A 12,101-nucleotide genomic window follows, 5' to 3' on the forward strand; every position below is an offset into this window, starting at 1 on the left:
TTAACATAGCCCTTCTCCAGCCATAGGAAACCACTAGTCCACTTTCTGCCTCTATGGATTTACCTATTCTGGATATTAATGGAATCACACACTCTATGATTCTGCTTGATGGACATATGTTACTCAGTAAAATGTTTTCAAGATCCATCTATGTTATGCCATGTTCAGTATTTCATTTTCCATATAGCTTCAACACATTTTATTTTATCTGTCATGTTGATTATAGCCATCCTTCTAGGTGGAATTTTTATTTGAATTCCTTTGGTGGCTTAAAGATGCTGAGTATTCTTTCATGTATTTATTGGTCATCTGTAAATCATGTTTGGAGAAACGTTTCTCGGGGTCTTTGCCATTTTTAAGTGGATTATCTGTTTATTATTCCAGATAAAAGTCCTTAGCAGATAGATGAGGGTAAGTCAAAAAGTATTGCTACTAAAATAGAGATCTTCATTAAGCCAAACTATCAAAATATATAGCTATTGTTTCTTGATGTATCATCCATCTGGGTCTATACACTCTTTTTTCTTGAAGGGGGTGAGGGGAGTGTGAGTTTTATTACAAACAATATCCCTCTGTTGCTTATATTCTAAAAAGTCCAAGCTGGTGGTGTTTGCATTGATTTCTTCTATTTACAAGTTCAAAAACCGTGATAGTTTCTATTCTACTGATAGATTCTTCGAGGTTTCTGTAGCATCACCCCACCTTCTGTCATAGCATTTTGCAGTCGCTGGATTAAGCCTGAGGCTGCCGCCCAAGGGGTGGGCTGGTAGATCATGAAGTTGATCCCTGCCCTTAAGCCTCGCTCTGCCAGTATTTGCCCTATACTCTCACAGGCCCCCATATTTGTGGTCCGCTACAGGTGCTTTTTAATAGGCCATTCACGAGTGGATGGTGAGACCACAAGCTTGCCATTCCGATGCTCAACAAATGCTTCGACATGATGCTGAGTCCGTATAACTCGCAATCTGTGCCAGAACTCCCGAAAGGGCTACACTGTTCCCCAACCTCGTTCTTTCATGGCTTCTGCCAAGAGTTCCAGGTTCTGGGGATTCCGGGTCGTGAACTCGGGGGCAACAGCTTCATTATCCACAGGGGCCACTTCAGCATTCCTTGCCGGCTGAGGACTGGTTGACAGGGCCGCACACTCAAGCTCGGGGTTTCTGGAAACTGACAATGCCACCCTGAACCAAGAGCAAAGCACCATCAAGCGCCTTCCTCGCTGCTCCTCCCCTGGGGTCTCAGCAGCAGGACCCCGCAGCCATCTGGATTCTAGGAGCACCTCTGTGTCTACACACTACTTCATGTGTGTATGGGTGTATGATGGTATAACTCATTGTTTTCTATTTCTATTTATTTTATTAAATCATTTTATTGGGGGCTCTTACAGCTCTTATAATATTCCATCCATCCATTGTATCAAGCATATTTGTACACAAGTTGCCATCATCATTCCCAAAACATTTTCTACTTGGGCCCTTGATATCAACTCCTCTTTTACCCCTCCCTCCCCCACCTTCCCACTCTCGTGAATCCGTGATCAATTATATATTGTGATTATTATTTCATATCTTATACTGCCCATTGTCTTCCTTCACCCACATCTGCTATTTTTCCCCTTCAAGGGGGGCAGTGCTATATATCCAACCTTGTGATGGGTTCCCCCTTTCTCCCCCCTTCCCCTCCCTGGCCATCCCTCTACCCTCATGATATCGCCACTCTCACTACTGTTCCTGAGGGGGTTATCTGTCCTGAATTCCATGTGTCAAGAACTCTGTACCAATGTGTGTTTTCTGGTTTAGCCGGATTTTTAAGGTAGAACTGAGACATGGCAGTGGGAGGAGAAAGCATCCAGGAACTAGAGTAATGACATGTGTTTCGTCAGTGCTATACTGCAGCATGGTTGAATCCTCCCTTCCTTATTACCCTTCTGTGGGGGATGCTGAATTATATACAGATGGTCTTTGGGTCTCCACTCCAACCCCCCTCCTTCACATCAATATAGTTGTTTGTTTGTTTTGAATATTTTAATACCTTATACCTGATCCCATCAACACCTCATGATCACACAGGCTGGTATGCTTCCATGTGGGCTTATGGGCTTCCCTGCTGGATGGCTGCTTGTTTAATCTCAAGCCTTTAAGTCCCCAGACACTATATCTTTTGATGGCTGGGCACCATCTGCTCTCTTCACCACATTTGCTTATGTACCCATTTTTTTTTTCTTTAGTGATCATGTCAGGAAGGTGAGTATCAATGAATGCCAGATTATTAGAACAAAGTTTTCTTGTGTTAAGGGAGTACTTGAGTAGAGGCCCAAAGTCCGTCTTCTATCTTAACACTTGACATATTCATTGGCCTCTATCCCTTTCATTACAAATTAATATGTTTACATCTATATATGCCTATAGCTATACCTCTATAAAAAGCTTTTGCCTCCTATTTCTTTGCTCTATTTCCTTTCACCTTCCTCCTACCCCACTGCCATGCTCACCCTCCATTCAGCTCTCAGTAATTCGGCTCTCACTCGGATACTTGATTGCACTTGATTAAACCCCACCCAGCATTATAAACCCTCCTCACCATCAATTTTAGATTTCTTGTTCTTCCCTTATCCCTGAGTTTGTTGGCTCCCCACTCCCACTGCCCCCCCTCCTCTCCCATGTACCCCCGGAACCACTGGTCCCATTGTTTTCTCCTAGGGATTGCTCATCCTGCCTGTCTTATGTAGATAGACATAGGGCAACAGGGACAGAAAAAGAAAAACAAACTAACAAAAAAATAGATAGTTCCAGGTCTGTCTGCTGACCATTATGTATGTTTTCTGATCAAGTCTAATGAGGTGACAAGCCCTGTCCCCTGAATCAGAAGTCTATTTTCAGGATTCCTTTGGGACTTGGTTACTTTGATACCCTTGCTGCCCTATTGCACTCCCTTCATGTTTCACCCCACTGTCAATGGGGCAGACCAGGCACACTTTTCACATGGTGTCTATAGTTCTGTCCCCTGTAGTGCAATGGGTCAGTGAGGGAAAGTTATGTCTCGTGGTGAGACTGGACCTACGGTCTGCTCTGTGCATTGGCTGCTCTGAGCAGAGATGTCATCCCTGGGGTTCTCTCTCTCTCTCTCTCTCTCTCTCTCTCTCTCTCTCTCTCTCTCTCTCTCTCTCTCTCTCCCTCCCTCCCTCCCTCCCTCGGCTCCCATGTGGTCTAGACAGACCTGTCTCTCTTCCCAGGCTATATATTCAGTTCTGACCTCTGCAATGCCTTCTTCGGGGGAGGGAGTCACCATAGATCAGCCAGGCCCTATCTACACACATCTGGGTAGTGCGTCTACACACATCTGAAAGTAGTGTTCTCATCTGTCTAAGCATTCACCAAAGAATTCTGCACTCTTCTATTGATACCATGTCAAACAGCAGTTGATTCATCCTTGGGGGAATTCAAATTATGTTCCTTGTAAATATTCTTCAAGTTGTGAGACACAAACCCAAAAAAAAGCTGATAGACCAAAATCAGGACTATAGTGTGGATGGAGTGGGGTTCCCCTATAAAATTTGAGTGGGATAGCCCATGTTACCTTCAAACAATGAGTAGGTGCTTTGTAATAGAAAACAATTCCTCAGGACCACTTTGGGGTTTTTTTCCCCAGTCATGCAGTTTTCCATTTTCCGAAAATTTCAGCCTAGTAAGTCCCCATGATTTGCCTGGGTCCATCTGAGAACATCTATCAAGATGACCGCCTTGAATTCATCTTTAAAGTCTTCTTTAAAATGCTCAATTAATCTGAAAATCGCTGGCTTATGCAGGGCAGTAGTCCACAAACATTGTAAAGCTTCGATTATTTGGGAATATGTTCACTGGATTTTTGTTTAGTTGGGGGTTTTTTGGTGTGTTTTTGTTTGTTTGTTTGTTTGTTTTGAATTAGCACAAAAAGCATTTTTTAAGGAAACCTAATGAGAGTAAGACAAGAAAATTACTAAACGAACTTGTCTACATAAATAACTGATTACAGAAGCATGTTTGAACATGTTTTCTCTGGAATAAAGCATACATGTATAAACAGCAACCTTAGAATTAGTCAGACGTCTTCCCTTACTTTCATATAATATGCAAAAATGTTCTCCTGTGGTTGTGATGGTATTGGTATCCTTTGAAACACACAAAAAATACTAAATAATGATAAAGGGTAGGAGAGAACAGAATAAACTATAAACTGGGGATAACTAACTCATTGCCATTGACTGACTTGTAACAAATCCCCATGGGTTCCTGAGACTGTAACTGTTTATAGGAGTAGAAAGCCCAGTCTTTATCCCAAGGAGCCACTAGTGGTTTCGAACTTCCAACCATGCAGATCACAGACCAATGCATAACCACCAGAGAACCAGGAATGGCTATGAGTAAAGACCACCAAACTTTTAATAGCAGCAGCATCACTCATTGTGGATAGGTACTAGTGGAGCTTCCAGACTGAGATAGACCATGAAGTAGGAACTGAGGAATGTACTTCTTTTTTTAAAAATAACCACTGAAAACATTCTGAATAGCAGTGGGGGGGAAATCATGAGGTAAAGTACCAGAAAATGAGACTCTCGGGTTGGAAAGCACTAAAATTTTGACTTCAGAAGGGCTACCACCCCTTCTGAAAAAGGTAGATATTAATGATAAGGAGGGAGCAAAGATTTGGGGAGTTTCATTTGCTGATGGGGATGAAGAACCAACTGCATGTATCTATTAATAAGTAGAATGTGTAAAATATGAAGTATGACTATAGGAAATTTAGAAGCTGTCAAGAATGAAATGAAATGCTTATAGATTGATATTCTAGCTAAAATGGATTGATATTGGCTATTTTTAATAAGATAATCATATGATATACTGTACTGGAAATGACCAACTAAAGAACAGTTTTGCATTCATTGTCTAAAAGAATATTACAAGACAATGCTTCAGTACAATGATGTCAGTAATAGGATAATATCTAGACTCCTAAAAAGAAAACCAGTTAATATGGGTAATATTCAAATTTATGCAACAACCACAAATATCAAAACTCAAACCCCAAACCAAATTCACTGCCATCACTTTGATGCCAACTCAGAGTGATCCTAGAGGACAGGGTATAGCTGCCTCTGTGAGGTTCTGAGACTGTAGCTCTTCATGGGAGTAGAAAGCCCCATCTTTCTCCCATGGAGCACCTGGCGACTTTAAACTGCTGACCTTGTGGTTGGCAGCCCAATGCACCACCACTATGCAACCAGGGCTCCTAGATTAAGGTCAAAGAAAGAATTTTTCACATTTAAAAATATATAGATATTACAATATAATGATTTTTTTTTTTACTCATTTGGACTTTCTGCCAAGTCCAAAAGTGAAAAAATGCAAAATCAAGAAATGATAATTACTGGTGATTGGAATGTGGAAGGTGGAAACAAGGAAAGATCTGCAGTTGGAAAAGATAGCCTGAGTGATAGATTCAATGCTGGAGACCGCATGATAGATTTTTCAAGACTAACAGTCTGTCTATTGGAAATACCTATTTTCAACAACATAAATGGCCACTAGACACATGAATATTGCCAGATGGAATTCACAGAAAGTAAATAAACTATAGCTGTGGAATGAAATAATGGAGAAGTTCAGTACCATCAGTCTGAATAAGGCCAGGGGCCAACGGCAGAACAGATGTACAATTGCTCCTGTGCAAGTGTAAGTTGAAGCTGAAGAAAGTTCAAACCAAACCACAAGAGTCAAAGTATAACCCTGAATAGATCCCATCTGAAGAAGGCCAAGAGTTTCTGCCATTAGCAAAGGCTGAATCGGAACCTGAGCCTGAAGTACTCAGGCCAAGCCCAATAGACCCTAAAACATTGCGCCACTGTAAAATATCATACCATTACAAGATACAACAGCATCGTAGAACACAGATGTTAGTAATTAAAATAAAATCTAGATTTGTGAAATACCCCTCGTTCCAGGAGAGATGTATGAAAGAACTGAAGATGGATCCTGAACGGTTCGGCACCAGTTTGACCGGTTCACAGTTTTCAGGCATTGGGGTTAAGGACTGGATGAGGACTATGCACTGAAGGTAAATTTCTATTCTTAAAATTTTCATCCAGAGGCAAGACAAACAGGAAATAATGGAGTTTGATGTTTCTGTGTTGGAAGAGACATGACGTGGAAGGATATTTTGTAAAGTCCTAAAATTTTTTAAAGTGATATCAAGATTTAGGTCACCAGAATCCAAAGGAAACAACTCAAAATATGATTAAAAATCGTTAAAGAAACTTAAATGCCACATTAGAAAACATTCACTTAATTCAAAAATAAGCAGTATTGGAAGAATGTTCTCATGATTAGGTGCCATTAACTCGGTTGCTCCTCAATGTACAACAGAGGGAAACGCCGCGCAATCCTGCATCATGCTCACAATCTGTATTATGACTGGGTCCACTCCAGTAACCGCAGCATCAATCCAGCTTGTCCAGGGGCTTCCTTTCTTTCAAAGATCCTCTACTTCACCGAGCTTGATGTTCTTTTCCACAAACGAATCTCTCCTGATAACATGCCCAATGTAAGAGGGGTCTCATTCCCCTCACTGCTAAAGATCATTCCGGCTAGGCTCTCCTTCCTCCAACACAGATTTGTTGGTCCTTCCGACAGTCCATGTAACTTCAATATTCTCGGTCAGCACCATCATTCAACTGCATCCAGTCTTCTCTGAGCTTAATTCATTGTCCACCTTTCAAGGGCATAAAGGGGGATTGAAAATACCATGGCTTGCTTGGGTCAGGTGCATCCTAGTCCACAAAGTGACATCCTTGCTTTGCAACACGTTAAGGAAGTCTTGTGTAGCAGATTCACCCAACTGAGTATGTCATTTATGACTGCTACTCCCATGAACATCAATTGTGGATCCAAGCAAATCTACATCCTTGAAATGTCAATCTTTTCTCCGTGTGTCATGATACTACCTATTGGTCTAGTTGTGCAGATTTGGGGTTTCTTTACATTGATTATCAATCCATACTTAAGGCCTTGATCTTTGATTTTTATTAGCAAGTGCTTCTGGTCTTCTTGGCTTTTAACAAGCAAGGTGGTATCATCTGAATTTTTCAGGTTGATAATAAGCCTTTGCCCAATCCTGAGACTCTACTTTTCTTCTTATAACCCAGTTTATTGGATTATTTGCTCAGAATAGAGGACTAACTAAAAAATGAGCCACATAGAAAACAAAAAGGGTAGAAATAATCCTACTACATAAATAAACCCAAATAACCCCACTTCCATCAAATCTGCTCTGACTCACAGTTACACAATGTGGGTTTTTTGAGGCTATAAATCTTTAGAGGAGGAGAAAGCCTCCTCTTTCTCCCATAGAGCAGCTGATGGATCAAAACTACTAGCCATGCAGTTAGTAGCCCAAACCCATGGCATGACCAGGTCTCCTTAACTATATAAATAATAGCATTGCTAATGGATTGCTAATCCAATACAAAGAAAGAGGCTGTCAGACTGGATTTTTTTTAAAAACACATGTATGGTGTCTACAGGAGACACTCTTCAGATTGCACTTACAGGAGCATAAACATGCCATCTGATAAAGGGTAGCTACAAAAAAATCTTTGATGAACATCATACTTAATGGTGAAAGATCACGTAAACAAGCATCCATCTAGCTCAGAAGCAGCAAAGACCACATGGAAGAAGCACACCAGCCTGTGTCGAAGGGATCAGGTATCAGACATCAAAGACCAAACATTCATATCATTGTGAATGAGAGGGAGTGCAGATTGGGGACCCAAAGCCCATCTGTAGGCAACTGTACACCCCCTTACGGGGAGGAGACGAGTCACTCAGGGTGCCGTGTAGCAACATGCAACTTTCCTATAGTTCCTATATGCTCCCCCATCCCCCGCCACTATCATGATCCCAATTCTACCTTACAAATCTGGCTAGACCAGAGGATATACACTGGTACAGATAGGAACTGGAAACACAGGGACTCCAGGGTATATGATCCCTTCAGGACCAGTGGTGAGAGTACCGGGAGGGTGGGTTGAAAAGGGGGAACAAATTACAGGGATCTACATATAACCTCCTCCCTGGGGGACAGTCAACAGAAAAGTAGGAGAAGGGAGACATCAGACAGTCTAAGATATGACAAAATAATAATTTATAAATTATCAAGGGTTCATGAGGGATGGGGAGAGGTAAGGGAGGGGGGAAATGAGGAGCTGATACAAAGGGCTCAAGTAGAAAGCAGGTGTTTTGAGAATGATGATGGCAACATGTGTACAGGTGTGCTTGACACAACTGATGTTTGTATGGATTGTGATAAGGGCTGTATGAGCCCCTAATCAAATGTGTTTTTTTTAAATAATGAAAAAATCTAAGGGAAAACATAAAAGAAAGATAAGATGCTAGCTAACTAAATCAGAATTAGGACAAGGATATCCATTCTCATCAAGTCTACTCAACATTGTACAGGAGGTTCTAGACAGGGCTATTAGGGAGTCTGATCAGAGCACACAGGAGTCAACAAGGGTGGGAAGGGGGAAAAAGAGTAAAGCACATCCTGGCTCACCAAGTCCTGAGGACAATGTTTCTGCTCAGAGCAGCCAATACACAGAGATGACCACAGGGCTGGGCCCCACTACGGGCACAGCATTCCTCACTGACCCATAGCACCACAGGGGAAAACACTAGAGACACATGGCGGGAATTGTGCCTGCCCTGAGCCCACTACCATGAAGCCAGCCACTGGGGCCATTCAGCAGAGCAGCAGGGGGAGCAAAGCAATGAAATTCCCAGGGAATGCCAGGGATACATGTGGAGCCAGGGTGAGACACCCCATCAGACTCAACTGCTAAGCGCTCATAAAAGACAACAAATGGACCTTGAACTATTTATAGGGTTTTTGTTGGTGTTGTTGTTGTTGCCTCTTTGTTGTTGAATTTTTATTGTTGTTGCTGTTTATTTTCTAATGTTGCTTCATTGTACTCTGTCTTGTGTTTGGTGCATATTGTTGTCACTGCATGTCTACCTAGAAGGGATAGGCGGGATAAACAAGCCAGAAGAGAGAACAATGGGATGGCAGTTCCAGGGGGACATGGGAGAGGGGGAGGCAGGGGAAAGGAAGTGGGTGTTAACAAACCAAGGGACAAGGGAACAACAAGTGATCCAAAATCAGTGGCAAGGAGGGTGTAGGAGGTCTGGCAGAGCTGGATCAAGGACAATGTAACCGAGAGGAATTCCTAAAACCCAAATGAAAGCTGAGCATGATAATGGGACAAGAGGAAAGTACAAAGAAATAGAGGAAAGAACTAGGAGGCAAAGGGCATTTATAGAGATCTAAATACAGGCATATACAGATACAAATATATTTATATATAATGTGAAATAAATAGATCTATGTACATATATTTATAGGTTTATTGTTAAGAAAGCAGATGGACAGAGGCCCTCAACACAAGAACACTGTTCTAACAAGTCAGCAGTCTGAGATGCTCACCTTCCCAACACGATCGCTGAAGACAAATGGTGCACAAGCAAATGTGGTGAAGAAAGCTGATGCTGCCCGCCTATCAAAAGATGTAGCATCTGAAGTCTTAAAGGCTTGAAGATAAACAAGCGGCCATCTAACTGAAAAACAACAAAGCCCACATGGAAGAAGCACACCAGCCTGTGAGATCACGAGGTGTTGAAGGGATCAGGTATCAGGCATCAAAGAACAAAAAATCATATCATTGTGAATGAGGGGGAGTGCAGAGTAGGGACCCAGGGCCCGCCTTTCAGAAATTGGACATTAGGACACCCCCTTGCAGAAAGGTCACGGGGAGGAGATGAGCCAGTCAGAGTGCAGTGTAGCAATGAGGAAACATACAATTTTCCTCTAGTTCTTGAGTGCTTCCTCCCCATCCCCCATTATCATGATCCCAATTCTACCTTACAAATCCTGCTGGACTGGAAGGTGTACACTGGTACAGATAGGAACTGGAAACACAGGGAATCCAGGACAGATGAACCCCTCAGGCCCAGTGGTGAGAATGGTGATACCGGGAGGGTGGAGGGAAGGTGAGGGAGAAAGGGGGAAGAGATTACAAGGACCTACACATATCCTCCTCCCTGGGGGATGGACAGTGGAGAAGTGGTTGAAGGTAGACATTGGGCAGTATAAGATATGACAAAATAATAATAATTTATAAATTATCATGGGGGAGAGGGGAGTGGGGAGGGAGGGGGGAAAATGAGGAGTTGATACCAAGCCTCAGGTAGAAAGTAAATGTTTTGAGAATGATGAGGGAAACAAATGTACAAAAGTGCTTGACACAATGTATGTATGTGTGGATTGTAATGAGAGTTGTACAAGCTCCCAATAAAATGATTTAATTATTAAAACAAAAGAAATAATAAATCAAAAAGTTGGTGGGGAAAAAAGAAAAAAGAAAGGGAGAACTTCCTATTGTTTCATTTCTTCTCGTCTATAAATGAACTACACTTCTATAACTGTCCTACTTTGAATAGGAATTTAAATTGAGGCAATTATGAAAATACCTAGTTTTAAAATTCTTATAAAAGTATATCTGTGGATATATAAATTAGTGTCTTCTGGTTATTACCTAAAATGAGACATATTGAATCTGAGACTAAATGTACATCAAACATTATAAAATAAACAAATGCAAAGCTGCCAGCTTTCTCTAATTATTGTTGCATTTTACATTTCTAACAGCTACAAATGAGTATGTGAGTCACATTTACTGTAGATCTTTGCCATATTTTATCAAAGGGTCTTTTAAAATTTAAATCTTTAATTGATGTAAATGGATGTCTTCCACTTAAGTAATTCATGGTTTTAATTCATGTTTTCTGATTAATAAAATAAGCTCTGATTAATGAATATAAAAAATAAATAAAAACAAAAGGCATTCAAATCGAAAGGGAAGAAGTGAAACTATATTAACAGATGGCACGATTTTTTAAAATCACTTTATTAGGGGCTTGTACAACTCTTATCACAATCCATACATCCATCCATTGTGTCAAGCACATTTGTACATATGTTGCCATCATCATCCTCAAAACATTTGCTTTCTCTTTGAGCCCTTGGTATCAGCTCCTCATTTTTTTCCCTCCCTTCCCCTCCCTCATGAACCCTTGATAATTTAAAAATTATTATTTTTTATGTCTTACACTGCCCAACTTCTCCTTCACCCACTTTACTGTTGCCCATCCCCCAGTGAGGAGGTTATATATAGATCCCGGTAATCTTTTCCCCCTTTATCTTTCACCTTCCATCCACCCTCTGGTATCGCCACTCTCATCACTGGTCCTGAAGGAATCAGCTGTACTGGATTCCCTGTTTCCAGTTCCTCTCTGTACCAGTGTATATCCCCTGGTCTAGCCAGGCTTGTAAGGTAGAATTGGGATCATGATAGTTGGGGGGCAGTAGGGAAGAAGTGTTTAAGAACTAGATGAAAGTTGTGTGTTTCATCGATGCTACATTGCACCCTAAGTGACTTGTCTCCTCCCCAAGACTCCTCTGCAAAAGGATGTTCAGTTGCCTACAGATGGGCCTTGGGTCCTCACCCCGAAAAAAAATAATTTTTAAGATAGTTAAAAAGTATTTGAATGAATAAACAAGTTCAGTAAGATTGCTGGATATAAAATCAACATGCAAAAATCCATTTTATCGCTATACACTGGGAATGAACAATCTCAAAATGAAATTATGACAATAATTCAATTACAGTAGCGTGAAAACAGTGAAATCAACCACTGAAGACAAAGCGAGTGAATAAGCAAATGTGGTGAAGAAAGCTGATGATGCCTGGCTATCAAAAGATATAGCGTCTGGGGTCTTAAAGGCTTAAAGATAAACAAGCGGCCATCTAGCTGAGAAGCAACAAAGCCCACATGGAAGAACACACCAGCCTGTGTGATCACGTGGTTCTGAAGGGATCCGTTATCAGACATCAAAGAACAAAAAAATCATATCATTGGCTGCACACCTCCATGATATGATTCTTGAAGACAAATGGGTGCATAAGCAAATGTGGCGAAGAAAACTGATGATGCCTGGCTATCAAAAGAGAT

The 12,101-nt window shown here is 41.3% G+C and overlaps 1 pseudogene; it reads right to left on the minus strand.

Annotated features, from left to right (window-relative positions):
- Window positions 1-661: 661 nt before the first annotated feature.
- Window positions 662-1,204, minus strand: LOC142434098 (large ribosomal subunit protein uL18m pseudogene; annotated as a pseudogene).
- Window positions 1,205-12,101: the final 10,897 nt, after the last annotated feature.

The sequence above is a fragment of the Tenrec ecaudatus genome, chromosome X, assembly GCF_050624435.1.
Source record: "Tenrec ecaudatus isolate mTenEca1 chromosome X, mTenEca1.hap1, whole genome shotgun sequence".
Taxonomy (NCBI): domain Eukaryota; kingdom Metazoa; phylum Chordata; class Mammalia; order Afrosoricida; family Tenrecidae; genus Tenrec; species Tenrec ecaudatus.